The sequence below is a fragment of the Pelodiscus sinensis genome, chromosome 27 (assembly GCF_052426305.1).
Source record: "Pelodiscus sinensis isolate ZL-2025 chromosome 27, ASM5242630v1, whole genome shotgun sequence".
Taxonomy (NCBI): domain Eukaryota; kingdom Metazoa; phylum Chordata; order Testudines; family Trionychidae; genus Pelodiscus; species Pelodiscus sinensis.
In genome coordinates, this window is record NC_143078.1 from 5463418 (window position 1) to 5476384 (window position 12967).

General features: G+C 46.3%; 1 long non-coding RNA gene across 1 annotated transcript in view; it reads left to right on the forward strand.

Annotated features, from left to right (window-relative positions):
* The first annotated feature begins 5463 nt into the window (after positions 1-5463).
* The window catches only part of LOC102451561 (uncharacterized), a 45258-nt gene continuing 37754 nt past the window's right edge, over positions 5464-12967 (forward strand). The window contains exon 1 of the long non-coding RNA XR_016347957.1: positions 5464-6286. This is a non-coding gene — a long non-coding RNA (uncharacterized LOC102451561). The remainder of the gene's footprint in view (positions 6287-12967) is intronic.

The window sequence follows — 12967 nt, forward strand, 5'->3', positions numbered from 1 at the left end:
ATGGAAACTTTTTAAAGACACCATAATAGAGGCCCAACTTAAATGTATACCCCAAATTAAAAAATATAGCAAGAGACCTAAAAAAAGAGTCACCGTGGCTTAACCATCATGTAAAAGAAGCAGCGAGGGACAAAAAGGTATCTTTTAAGAAGTGGAAGTCCAATCCTAGTGAGATAAATAGAAAGGAACATAAACACTGTCAAATCAAGTGTAAAAATGTAATAAGACCCAGAATATCTTACTGCCCCTGTATAAAACTATGGTACGCCCACATCTTGAATACTGTGTACAGATGTGGTCTCCTCATCTCAAAAAATATATTTTGGCCTTGGAAAGGGTTCAGAGAAGGGCAACTAAAATGATTAGGGGTTTGGAACGGGTCCCATATGAGGAGACGTTAAAGCGACTGGGACTTTTCAGTTTATAAAAGAGGAGACTGAGGGGGGATATGATAGAGGTCTATAAAATCATGAGTGGTGTGGAGAGGGCCGTTCTTATGTTCTTATGTTCTCTCATGCTGAGGATAGCTCTCTGGGGGAGGGAACTCCAGTTATTAAGAAGAGACAGGTAATAGTTATGAAGGATTCGAGCATTAGAAACATAGATCGCTGGGTTTGCAATGACTGGGAGAACTGTTTGGTGACTTGCTTGCCTGGTGTGAAGGTTGCAGATCTCGCAAGAAATCTAGCTAGACTTGTGTTGTGCTGGAGAAGGAGCCAGTGGTCATTGTACATTAGGGTTGTACAATCCCGTTTAATCAGTTAACTGGTTAAATGTTAAGTTTAAACAGATTAAACGGGGTCAGGTGGGGAGGACACCCCCCACAGCGGGCATGGGCTACTCCAGCCCGGCTGCTTCCAGCCCCGTGTGGGGCTACCAGCTCCCAGCCCATACAGGGCCAGAAGTATCAGCCCTGTGCAGAGTCAGCAGAGCTAGCAGCCCTGCATGGGGCTGCCATCTCCCAGCCTGTGTGGGCTAGGAGCCGGCAGTCCTGCATGGGGACTTGACAGGGTTGCTCCCTGGGTACCAGTTAACTGTGACCCAGTAAGCATCACCTGTTAAGGGAGATGCTTATTTGATAATCAGTTACCTGTTAATATCCCTATTGAACATGTAGGTACCAATAGTATAGCAAAGGATAGGAGAGAGGTTCTGAAGGTCAAATTTAGGCTGCTAGGTAAGAGATTGAAGTTCAGTACTTCCATGGTAGCATTCTCTGAAATGCTTCCAGTTCCACACACAGGGTCGGGTAGACAGACAGAACTGCAGGGTCTCAATGCATGGAGAAGGGGTTTAGATTTATTAGGAAGTGGGGAAACTTTCGGGGAAGGGGCAGCCTATACAAGAAGAATGGGCTCCATCTAAATCAAAATGGAACCAGATTGCTGGCACTTAAAATAGGAAAGGTTATAGAGCAGTGTTTAAACCACTCAAAGCGGTCCACGGATCCACTCTGAGAAACCTTCTAACTGACCATTCTGATTTGTTTATTTATTGGATTCACAGCCACTGGGCCTCCTGGCTCCCATTGGCTCCGGTTTACTGTTTGCAGCCAAAGGGAGCTGCGGAAAGCGGTAGCCTGACCCACACCGCTTCCCACAGTTCCCTTTGACTGCAAACAGTGAACTGGAGCCATCTGGAACCACGAGGCTCAGTGGCTGCAAAGCCAGTAAATAAACAAACCAGAGCAGCCAGTTAGCAGGTTTCTTAGAGTGAATCCACTGACCACTTTGAGAAACACTGGTTTAAACTAAGAGCTGGAGGGAAACTGACAAGTGTAGTGTGTGGAAGATCATGTGGCCTGGACAAAGACATAATAGAATCATAGAATACGAGGGCTGGAAGAAACCTCAGGAGTCATGGAGTCCAGCCTCCTGCCCAAGGCAGGACCAACCCCAACTAAATCCACCTGGCCAGGACTTTGTCAAGCCGAGACTTAAAAACCTCCAGGGATGGAGATTGTGCCACCTCCCTAGGGAACCTATTCTAGTGCTTCCCCACCCTCCTAGGGAAATAGTTTTTCCTAATATCCAATCTAGGCTTCCCCCACTGCAACTTGAGTCCATTGCTCCTTGTTCTGCCAACTGTCACTACTGACATCCCTTAGGAAAGGATCTATTAACGGAGATTCTCTATGTCCTAGTAAGATGGAGGAGATGGATGATACAATACAGGCAAGATCTGATGAGAAACAGGCAAATGAAAGAATCCCATGCAATTCATGTAATGGCAGACAGCTAAAAAGTGACAAGTTTTTAAAGTGCCAGAAGTCTAAATAATAAGATGGGCGAACTAAAGTGCCTCATATTAAATGGATATATTCATGGGCGGCAGGTTTAAGAGGCCTCTAGGTCTTAGTGCTCAACTCTCTATTTGTCCTCTCCCTATTTCAGGGTTCCCCAACCTATGGGTCACCGTTACATTTCAAAAGGGTCGCCAAGTGTCTCCCCAGGTGGCTCTGCCCTTACTCCTCCCCCCGTTTTTGAATTGCCTTGGGTCACCAAGTCTTCCAGAATTGTCAAAAAGGGGTCCCCATCTGGAAAAGGTTGGGAACCGCTGCCCTATTCTGACCATTCCTGAAGGCTCCCATAGAAGGTTGTTGCAGCTTGAGAATAGTGACTCTTCCCAATGTGGATGTTAACTTAAAAGTGAAAAGCCTTTCTGCTTGCTAGATATATTAGCAGAACATTGAATCTGTGAAAGAGCAATTAAGTGGTAAGGAAAACATTTAACAGGCATGTGTCTACCTTGAATTTACTTACAAAAACAGCTGTGCTACTGTGTCTAGAGGACTTTAGGTTTAAATTTGCATTTTAAATATTTCATTAGTTTGTTGCTGAGTCACATCTCTGAAAATTCATGTGTAGATATTTAGATGCATGATCTGAGTATTCAGTTTTAGCTTTAAATGCTTGGATTTTCAGGGTTAGTTGGGAATCACGGCCAGTGAGAGCTGTTGTGGGTGGTGGGGGGGCGTTGCTTTCAGGTGAGCATGGGGCAGCATGGATCCATCTGTTTCTCCCCACCATCCAAAAGAGCTGCCCCAGCCCACAGTCCTCTCTGCCACCCTAGCTCCCTCCTAGACCCCAATCCTGAGCCTCATCCTACACCGTAAGTCCCAATGAGACCCCACCTCGCCTACCCCAACCTCCTGCCTTGAGCTTGCTCCCTCACTCCAAACCCCTTGACCCCAGCCTAGAGCCCTCTCCTGCACCCCAAACACCTCATCCCCAGAGCCTGTACCCCCAGTGAGAGCCCTCATCCCCCCCACCCTGAACCCTCTGCCACACTTCAAATCCCTCACCCCACAACAGATTGTCCATTTGCAGAATGAATTTTTTTTTATGTGCACCAGTATAACAGGTGAAGTGTCACACATCACTTTCGTATTGGTGCACATAAAATTAATTCCGCACATAAAAAATTAGAGAGAGAACTAACAATGACCTATTTTGTTCATTCTCTCTGGGGCACCTGGCATTAGCCACTGTCAGCAGACAGGATCTTGGGCTAGATGGACCTTTGGTCTGATCCAATATTTCTGTTCTTATGTTCTTAGTTGTTTGGATCTTCCTGCCTTTTTAATTGCCTGTCTGCCCCAGAGGCAAGTTCCTGCTTTGGCAACCTGCTAACATCGAAGATGATAAGATGTCTAGCTAATAGATTAATTAGTGGTACAAGTTCTTAGTAGCCAATTGCAGGAAAATCATTCCAATGCTTTTTTTTTCTATTGTGCAACATAATTTATAGTCTTCCTGCTTGATGTTAAGGGTCTATGGTTTTCTGGGTTGTGTTGTTACATGAGTAGAAATGTTTGTTTTTAAAGAAAAATAAATTAACAGGTTTAGAAAAGGAGTTGCCTGTGCTGGAGGCAATACTGTTGAGCCACAGCATGAAGGAAGTAGGGCTGGGGTTTTCAGAAAACTCTACAAGAGGAATTAAAGGCCCAGATTTTATTTAATTCAATAACAGCTGGATACCTAACTTCAATGGACTCTCTTTAAAATCCCCTCTCTGGCCTTGAGTATAAATAAACCTGATGTATCATCTTTGCATTTAAGCACCGCCAGAGTGAAACTAAGTACTCTGATTTCACAGCCAAGCAGCATGAAAATGCAAATGCATAAAGCACAAAGGACACACAATAAATTAGAATGGGTTGTATTTTTTGTTTTAATTCTTTCAGATTCTATAGTTATTTTTGTGGCATTTGTAACAGCTAAGGAATCTGGTGCATGGTCCAGCTCAGCAGCAGGTTTCGGAATGGGACAGGCTGGTCCAATTCACATTAGTATGTGCCGGGCTGAAAAGTGCCTCATATGCAGGCATACCAACAGGTGAGAGCAAATGGGCAATTGCCCTGAGGCCTGGATGATTTAAAAGGGTCCAGAGGCCCCCAGCTGCTGCTGCTGGCAGTGCAGCAGGGCCAAGGTAGGCTTCCCACCTGCTCTTGTTTTGCACCACTCCCCAAAGTAGCTGGCACCATCCTTGTGGTCCCTGCACACTGCCTCTGCCTTGAGTGCCAACTCGACTGCTCCCATTGGCCGAGAACTGGAGCCAATGGGAGCTGCGGAAGCCGAGCCTGTGGGCAGCAGTGTGCAGAGACCCCCCCGGCCTTCCTGTTTACGTGCCACTGCCAGAGAGATTTTCTAGTTACGTTTGGGAGCCACTCAAGGTAAATGCTGATCTCCTGACTCCCTCCTGCACCCCAACCCTTTGCCCCAGCTTAGAGCCTGCACCCTATCCTGCAGCCAAACTCCCGCCTAGAGCCCATATCCTGAACCCCCTCCCAAATCCCTGCTCCAGCCTGGTGAAAGTCACTGAGGGTGGGGGGAGTGAACAATGAAGGGAGCGGGCTGGGGGCAGAGAGTCCTCGGAGAAGGAGCGGGACAGGAGCATGATATTAGAGAAAGGGTGGGCAAGAGTCTTTGGGCTTGCGTGATTAGACAGAACACTACTGCACAGGCATGTGGAAGCCCTGGCCATGCCAGCACAGAGTCCCGTGCAGTGCAGCCAGTAACTCGTTGGGCACCAGCAAAATGTTGAGTGGCCTGTGTCTGTGCGAGGCATGTGCATACGTGGGGGCCCATTGACAACTCTGCGCTGGGGCCTGGAATCACTGTTGGTGTGCCTGCTCATATGTCATATACTTGATTGCTACTGATTGTCCTGGGAGCAGCCACACCGCAGCCCCAGCTCTGGCAGCCACCATGCAGCCTCTCCCAGGAGCAGCTGGGAAGATCCTGTGTGGGGACCGGGAGCCGCAGTGACAGCTGCCTAGGCTCCCCTGTCCCTGGGCCATTGGGCTTCCAGCTTTGCAGCCAGCCCTGGGACAACCAGATTACAGATGTTGCCGGACCGGAGAGTCCTGGACCAGAGAGGTTCAACCTGTACAACCCTATATTCAAACTGATTTAAGTTATAACTATAAAGGTTAAAAATGAGCAAGTAAGCAATTTTCAGCTATAGTGTATTGTGGCACTTGTGTACTCATATGTCTGATTTGTGTAAACAAGTAGTGAGGGTTTGGAAAAGTGGCGAGCCACTGATCTAGAACGTATTCACTGAGAGGCAGCTCACATCTTTCCACTCTTTCCTGTTGTCCTTTTAGTTAAGTTCAAAACGCTTGTAAAAATTTGCAGCATGCCCTCCCAGCACTTTGGTACAATGTAGAGTAGCAGTTTCATAATCCAACACTACATCCTCTTGGGAGCACAGACCTATAATCAGATTATTTTCTTGTGTGTGTGAGAGAGAGATCTTTTGGACATCTTTATTTTTAGTTCCAGATTCTCTATGGATGCCTTTGGGAATGACTGTTCCTTAGAACCTGGGTTTGTTTTGAATCTAAGAGCATTTCGAGATGGTATCTCCTCCCCCCCCTCCCCTTTTCCTTTTCTTTGCTCAGCAAATAAGAATTCAGAGGTGTATCTGGCAGAGCCAATAGCAGGGCTGGGAGCCTCTGCAGCACTTTTTCATTCCTGAAACAAACACGCTCAGGGAGTGGTGGGAGGAAGGAAGCTCTGTGCTTGGTCGGAAGATGCTTGCTGCAGATTTCATCATGATCTTCCCCTCACCTTCATGTGTTAAAAAGGCAGGGGTAAGCCCTTTGTGACACCAGTAGACAGGCTAGCTTTTACCCTAGAAAATCTTCCAGGGTGAAGACCAGATACAGAGAGGTGTTTGTGCTAAAGATGTGAGATTAGCTGATGTAGCAGAATTTGACCCTGCAGTACTGACGGAGACATCCCATCACCAGCACGGCTAAAATGGGGTCGAAAATAAGGCAAGTAAAAAAACAATTGCAGTGCCGCATTTAGTAAGAGAAACAGTTGTATCCTCTGCAACTATATGCCACATGTTGTTAGTGCCCGTTTCTTAACCCTGCTTCACTGGGGCACCTAGAGGCTTAATGTTTGTAAAGTACTCTGAGATCCTTGGCAAGAGGGAGTGTGAAGGGTTATTATTTGTGCTATAAGTCTGGGAGTCGTGAGTATTTTTCAGACAGCCAACAAGTCTTTGGAAATGGTGCCCCTGTTCCTTGCACTCTGTGTGTGGCAGGTTGAGGGGGCGGTGGTGGTGGCGGTGGGCAGGGGGGTGGAGGAGAGGGAGAGCGATGCACGAATAACAGTTCAAATGCCTGGGTATGTCCAAGGCAGCTGTATCCACATGTCTATACAGAAGACCTGAGATGATTAATACAATCCAAGCTGCTGGAAGGAAATATAAATTAACGGCAGACTGGGGTGCAGCAACAACAGGGAATGTGTTTTGTTTCCAATTAGAGGTCATTAAACTTATGCAAACGGTGACCCAGTTAAAATGGATGAATGAGTAGAGCTGCTTAAAAGAACAGGAACACCCTGAGCCATCCTGTTTTTAAAACAGCCCACATCAGATAGCGAGAGGGAAACGTTCTGTTCTGTGCTGTACACTGCTGGGTGTGAGTGTGTGTGTGTATGCGCGCGCACTGTCACGGTTACTGAGGCAACCGCAGCCATGAACTGATGATGCAAATCATGCCTTGGGTTCACAGGAGTAAGCGCCACCTCCCTGTGAAGCTCAGCAGTGGAGTGGAGCTGTGTCAGGAGGTCTGGCTTTCCAGCCCAGCTCCTCTGCATTAGCAGAGGCCGCTGTTTGCTTTCGTCAGGGCTGGCTGGCAATTCTGGCTGCCAAAGGTTCTGTTGTTAATTCCAGTGAGAGGTTAAAAATATGATTCTTCTCCTTCAGCTCCCTCCCCCAAATCCTCTCAGGGTCACAGGATCCTGGATGTTTACCAAGTTGCTAAGAACAGCTTGTGGGGGCCTGGTGAAAGGCTGTTTATGTTTTGTGCTCTGGGCTTGCCTGCCTTGTCTTGGAAACATAGGCCTGTTCTTGTGATGCCAGCCTCCTTATCCCGAACATTTCCATTCTGGTCCCTACTACCAGGCCATGTCCCACGGACAGAAGAATCTCATCGTTTCAGAGCACCCAGCACCCTTCCCACTCCGCACCTGCATCTGTGTGACAGCTCCGCTGCTCCCATCAGCACAAGGGAAAACAAGGGCAGAGATGTACGGCAATTGGAGCAAAAGATACAAATAAGTGACATGCACAATGCAAACTTAAGTAATCCCGTGATCTTTATTACCTTCATCCTCTGCCCCCAACTCTATTTCCTGTCTCCCTTATATCTTGTTTGTTCTCACTTTATGCCATCTCTAAGCTCAGAGCATTAGCTCCTTGGAGCAAGGAGTACCTATGGTACTGCATGAAATAGAATAAAATCAAAGGCACTAAAGATGGATGAGCTAGCAATTATTTCAGTGGCTAGAGGCCTCAACAGGATGGCTTGGTGCTGGGTTTTGTACAAACATGAAATAAATATTAAAAAGAAATCCCCTACCCTCAAATGCTTTCAGTCTTGGATAATCACAAAATGCAGCAGGTAAGTTTAACAACCATTCCCATTCAATAAAGCACTTCAGCACATGCCTAAATCTGGCCAGCAACCGCTTAAGCACATATATGAGTGCTTTGTGGATTTGTCCCAGTTTAAGCATGGTTTTCATGTAAGCCAGCTGTCTCCCAGAGTGAAAAAGCAAGATTTTAAAAATAATCAGAATTAGTTTATGATTAATTTGTTCTGATGAAAAATGTTGGGGTGACTCTTCAAAACTTCTTCCCCCTTAATTTCTCTTGCCTTCTTTTGCAGATGTTACTTTATAAGAAGTGTTCTTTCTTTCTGGCAAGATAATACTAAGGTGTGGGGGATGTCTTAACTCTTGTTTCAATTTTAACATCAGCTTATGTTGTGCAGAAGTTTGAGACCCAGTGCTCTACAGCAATGTATGTGAGAAAGCTTTGCATATTCAGAACAATCACTTCATAGAACTTAATAATAACTTTACAACAATGGATTGTTTGTGTTCCAGTGTACATGGTGCACCTTCTGTTTTTTGAATATTTCTATAGAAAGGTTGCTGGACAAAAGTTTGTGAACTGGCTGATAGTAGCCTTAGCCCAAATAAACAGCCTTATTAGGCTGGGACCAATACGGTTTACAGTTCATAATAGTTAGTTCATTTCTGTTAGGCTAAATATTTAATTTGGATTAATTTCTTTAGTGATAACAGGCTTTTAGGTAGAAAAGGAATTAATATAATAAACCAGTCTGCTTCAAGAGGAATAGAAGGAAAAACCCAGTGAAATTATTTCCTATATTTCTTTGCATCTTTTTATGATATTAGTTACATACAGCAGCTGCTTTCACATTGCTAACTTTTTATCTTTTTGCATGTGCGCATGACTCCAGTTTTACCTAGAGTTATTGAGGATTTCTTGTCTTTGTTAGTTTCTTTTTCATGAAAGAAGATTTGAGTTATGCATAAAAGATCGAATCCCATTATGCTGAAAAATCATTCCTGATTATACATCAACAACTTGCATGATACAACAGAAGAGGGATGCTGACCCTAGCCCAAGCATATTTAGACAGCTTACTTTTCAAGAAGAGCCTTTAAAAGGTGCAAACAGGAGTACTGCATGCAACTCCCATTCACTTTCAGTGAGAACTGAGCAGAGCACCTATGTGGGTTTACCTTTGAAAAACTCCCCACACCAACATTACTGGCTTTACTCCACTTAAATTGCAAGGTGCTCTTTTGTTGGGCTACATTTATTAGTAGAGCAGTGTTGTTAACCCTGCTTTTGCAAAGCAAGCAAATAAACAAAACCTCCATGGGTTTCATAAGCAGAAGGGGTCAGAACTCAAGTTTCTGGGATCATCCAAAAGACAGCACTTCCAATTTTGTAGAATCAACTTTAGGGCAATGATTCAGTGCAGTTACAAAAGATACAATGCTATCTGTTATATCACCAGATCTATCTTCTGCTGGCTGCATAGAAGTGTTTTGTTACAATCCTCCGCCACCCCTCCACCATTCATGTATTGACGCAGCCTGACCCTTCTAGGAGCTGACTGGATCGTTGCACATGATATGGCTGCAGGTATGCATATTAATTGAGTGGAGGGAAGAGAAACAGGTGGTGAGAGAGACCTTGCAGCAACAGATTGTCTTGTCCATTTTCTGCTATTGCAAGAGATTAGATGCCTTCCCTAAAAGAAGGCATCTGAATTTCTTGGTGCATCTTCTCGTACAGTACTGCCTGCTCCCACATATTGTAGCTGTGAGCCAATTATATTGTTGCAGCAGATTTTTAATTTAGGAACCTTAATCCTTAAGAGGCTCAAGGCTCTCTTGCATCAACAGATTTGTTCACACAATGCATTTTTCACAAAATCTCTCTTCCAGGTGTCAGCCAGACTGCTGCATTGGTGGTCTGATATCTTCAGTTTACTGATTTTTTGTAATGGAGGCCAGATTTATTTCACTTTCTTATTTCTGTTTCTTCAAAGTGGAGAATTCACATGCACTGGTCTAGAATAGCACTGTTCTAGCCTTCCTGAGTTAGGGATATTGCATCCCCTAACTATCTTCCCACGTGCATTTCAAGAGGAGGAGAAGTGTAGCAGTACAATAGCAGCATTGACGCAAAGAGCAGTATAGCCTGTGCATGACAGTTACCTAAAATATCCAGCTATTGTTACAGATCAAGACTCTTGGGAATACATTGAAGGAGCCAGTCCTGCACTAGATGGAAGGAGAGGACTGAAGAGAAGTAGAGGAGGCTTGCCATGTGTAGATGGCTGAAAACTGAAAAGATCGTGAAGCCCTGATGTCTGGCATAGGATGTTTTCAGTGGAGGGCTTTAAGCAATGGAATTTTCTCTGTTGTAATACGTTACAGTATGTAGATGGCACCTTTTCACCCAAGAATGTCAAGTTGCTTTTAAATGCAAGTCTTTTCATCCCAGTTTTTCAAATAGAGAAACTGAGTCATGGAGGTGCAATGACTTGGCCAAAGAGAGTGCAAGGAACAGAGCATAGTACTCTCTACTACCAGTTTCTCCTGCTGTAGCCCCCACAGGACTTTCTCCCTTCCAATCCAGTGAGGGGAGCCTAGGCTAGTGAGTGGACTGTACATGGGCTGCAAGATTGTCGTAATCAAGATGGTCTCTTGGTTCAGGTTAGTTTTGCTAACTGCACTTGTGTACCTAGACATTGCTGGGTGTGCCAACTGAACCACAGCAGCGCTTTGATTGGATGCAGAGGGAGTGCACGGCTCTCGCAATGTTGTGTGCAATCAACACGCATCTCACTCTCATGTGCCTTTGCTTTAAATGCATGCCAATTTTGTAGCACTAGTAAGAAAAAAAACCTACACGGATGAAAATAAACAGAATCTGGCAATCCTGCATAAGTGGGCAATGGTAAACAAAATTCTGGTAGCAACACATAGAGCCCCAGTGGCTCACAGGTTGCCTATCACTATCCTAATCAGTGTTTTATACCCACCTTCTCCTAGATGCCCCTGTGCTCATGCCGAAGGCTGAAGCTGAAAGGGCTTGCTTTTACTTTAGTGAGGTAAATCCTCATTGCTGTTGCCCTGGCTATATCCCCTGCAGGTATCCTGTGATACCGTCTATTTTAGTCCCCTTTGCTATTTTCATCTCCAGCCTCGCTCTTTCAAAGGTGTCAGGTGTGCCTTGTTCCCATGGTGCAACACTCATCTTGGCTTGTCCTCACGATGATCCTGAGGCTTGTCTTCTACCTAGAGCAGTTATGTAGATGGGAAAGATGCTAAGGGTGCAAAAACAAAAAGTAGCTCCCCGTGTATTGGTTCTTTGTATGCAGACTCAGAGCCACCTGACCAACCATTAGTCATATATGAGAGAGATGCACATCCAAACACACACAAGACTTTTTCTATGGAGGGCCCATGACTCTGAAACACTCAAGATCCCTCAGATTTTTTTGGCGGTGGTTATTTATGTAGCACACAAACATTTCTCTGTGTAGTTTCTTTGGGCTGCATTGTCATTGCATGATCGTGTACTAAATTGCTGTGTAATGCTCTGGCTGCCTTCTGTCCCAGAAATGGCTGCAGTTGACTGAGTGCACTAACTCCCGTTCCTAGTTTACACAGTTAGTAATGTTTCTGAAGATTTGCGGATCCAGATGGGTGGAAAACAGTGTCTAAAGGTTTGATCAATGGTCCCCAATGAGGTGACCGCGGGCACCATGGCACCCGCCGGGGCATTTATGTGCACCTGCCGATTGATCTGGGCCGATTCCCCCTCCCGGTGCGTGGCGCATGCGCGGTGCCAGCCCCAGGCGCGTGGTGCATGGGCGGTGCCAGCCCTGGGCGTGCGGCTCATGTACGGCACCTGCCCCGGGTGCACTGCACATGCATGGTGCCGGCCCTGGGCGCACGGCGCATGAACGGCTCCGCCCCTGGGCACGTGGCGCGTGAGCGGCCCTGCCCCCGGGTGCCCGGCAGCCCAAAAAGGTTGGGGACCACTGGGTTAGATCAATAATAGGGCAACATGTCTAATATGTACAATATCTGAAAAGCCCCTTGTGAAACACCACCGATTGAAAAGAAAATAACAAAAGGGCATTTTGTGTAACTACCAAGGGCAAAGCACTGCCTTATGGCTATAGGATCCCAGTACAATTCTGAGTGCTTGTGCTAGGGTAGACTAGGGTGGGAGACCCCCTGCTGGAGGCCTCATCATCCTGCCTCACCCTGCTCCAGGAAGGAACAATAGAGAGTTCCTCCTAGCTGCTTAGGGCAGCTGTGTGGGTCACTGCCAATGAGAGGGGCTGCAGGGAGCAGCTGGTTAGGCTCACATGAAAGAGGCTGCTGAGACAGAGTGAGTTCAGTTTGCTTGCAGGGACTGGGGGAGCAAAAGATGCTCCTGGCTGGCTGCAGGAGCTACAGATCAAAGCAGCTGCTAGCAGGGCTGGCTGCAGGACCTGCAAGTGACTAAACAGGTAGTCACTGGGATGGACTCAGCATGGAGTTGTGGTCAGCAATTGGAGTGCAAGAGCAGGAAGTCTGGGGTCACTGGAGACTCAAGTAGAGGCAAGGAGTCCCCAGGGAAGAAGCCTTTGAGGTGCTACTCAGTTCCAGACTAGGAGCCTTGCAACCTAGCTGGCTTGAGCAAGAGTACCTTGCTGGGTCCTGTTCGTCTGGTTATAGACTGAGGTCATGGAGGGCTGCAGAGAAGAATACACCCACCAAGGATCCTGCGACGGGCCCTGTTGGATTGTTCTAAACGAGGGAGCCCAGGGAAGGCTGCAGGAGTACATTTTGGACTGCGTACCCTGGAAGGGGTTTGTTTGTTTCACAAACAGAGGGTGACTGGGCAGGAGGGCTGAGTCACCGAAGACCAGCCTGATGAAAGACCAGCCTGATGAGCGCAGTGGCTCATAGCACATTATGAAGTGAAGGAAATTGAGAAAAATTGTAGGTGCACACACTTGACCAGGAGCACTTGCAAGAGGTGAGTGCACCCCATTATAGTGCTATAAAAATAGCCATGAAAACACAGTGTTTCAGAGTTGAGGACCCTTCATGGA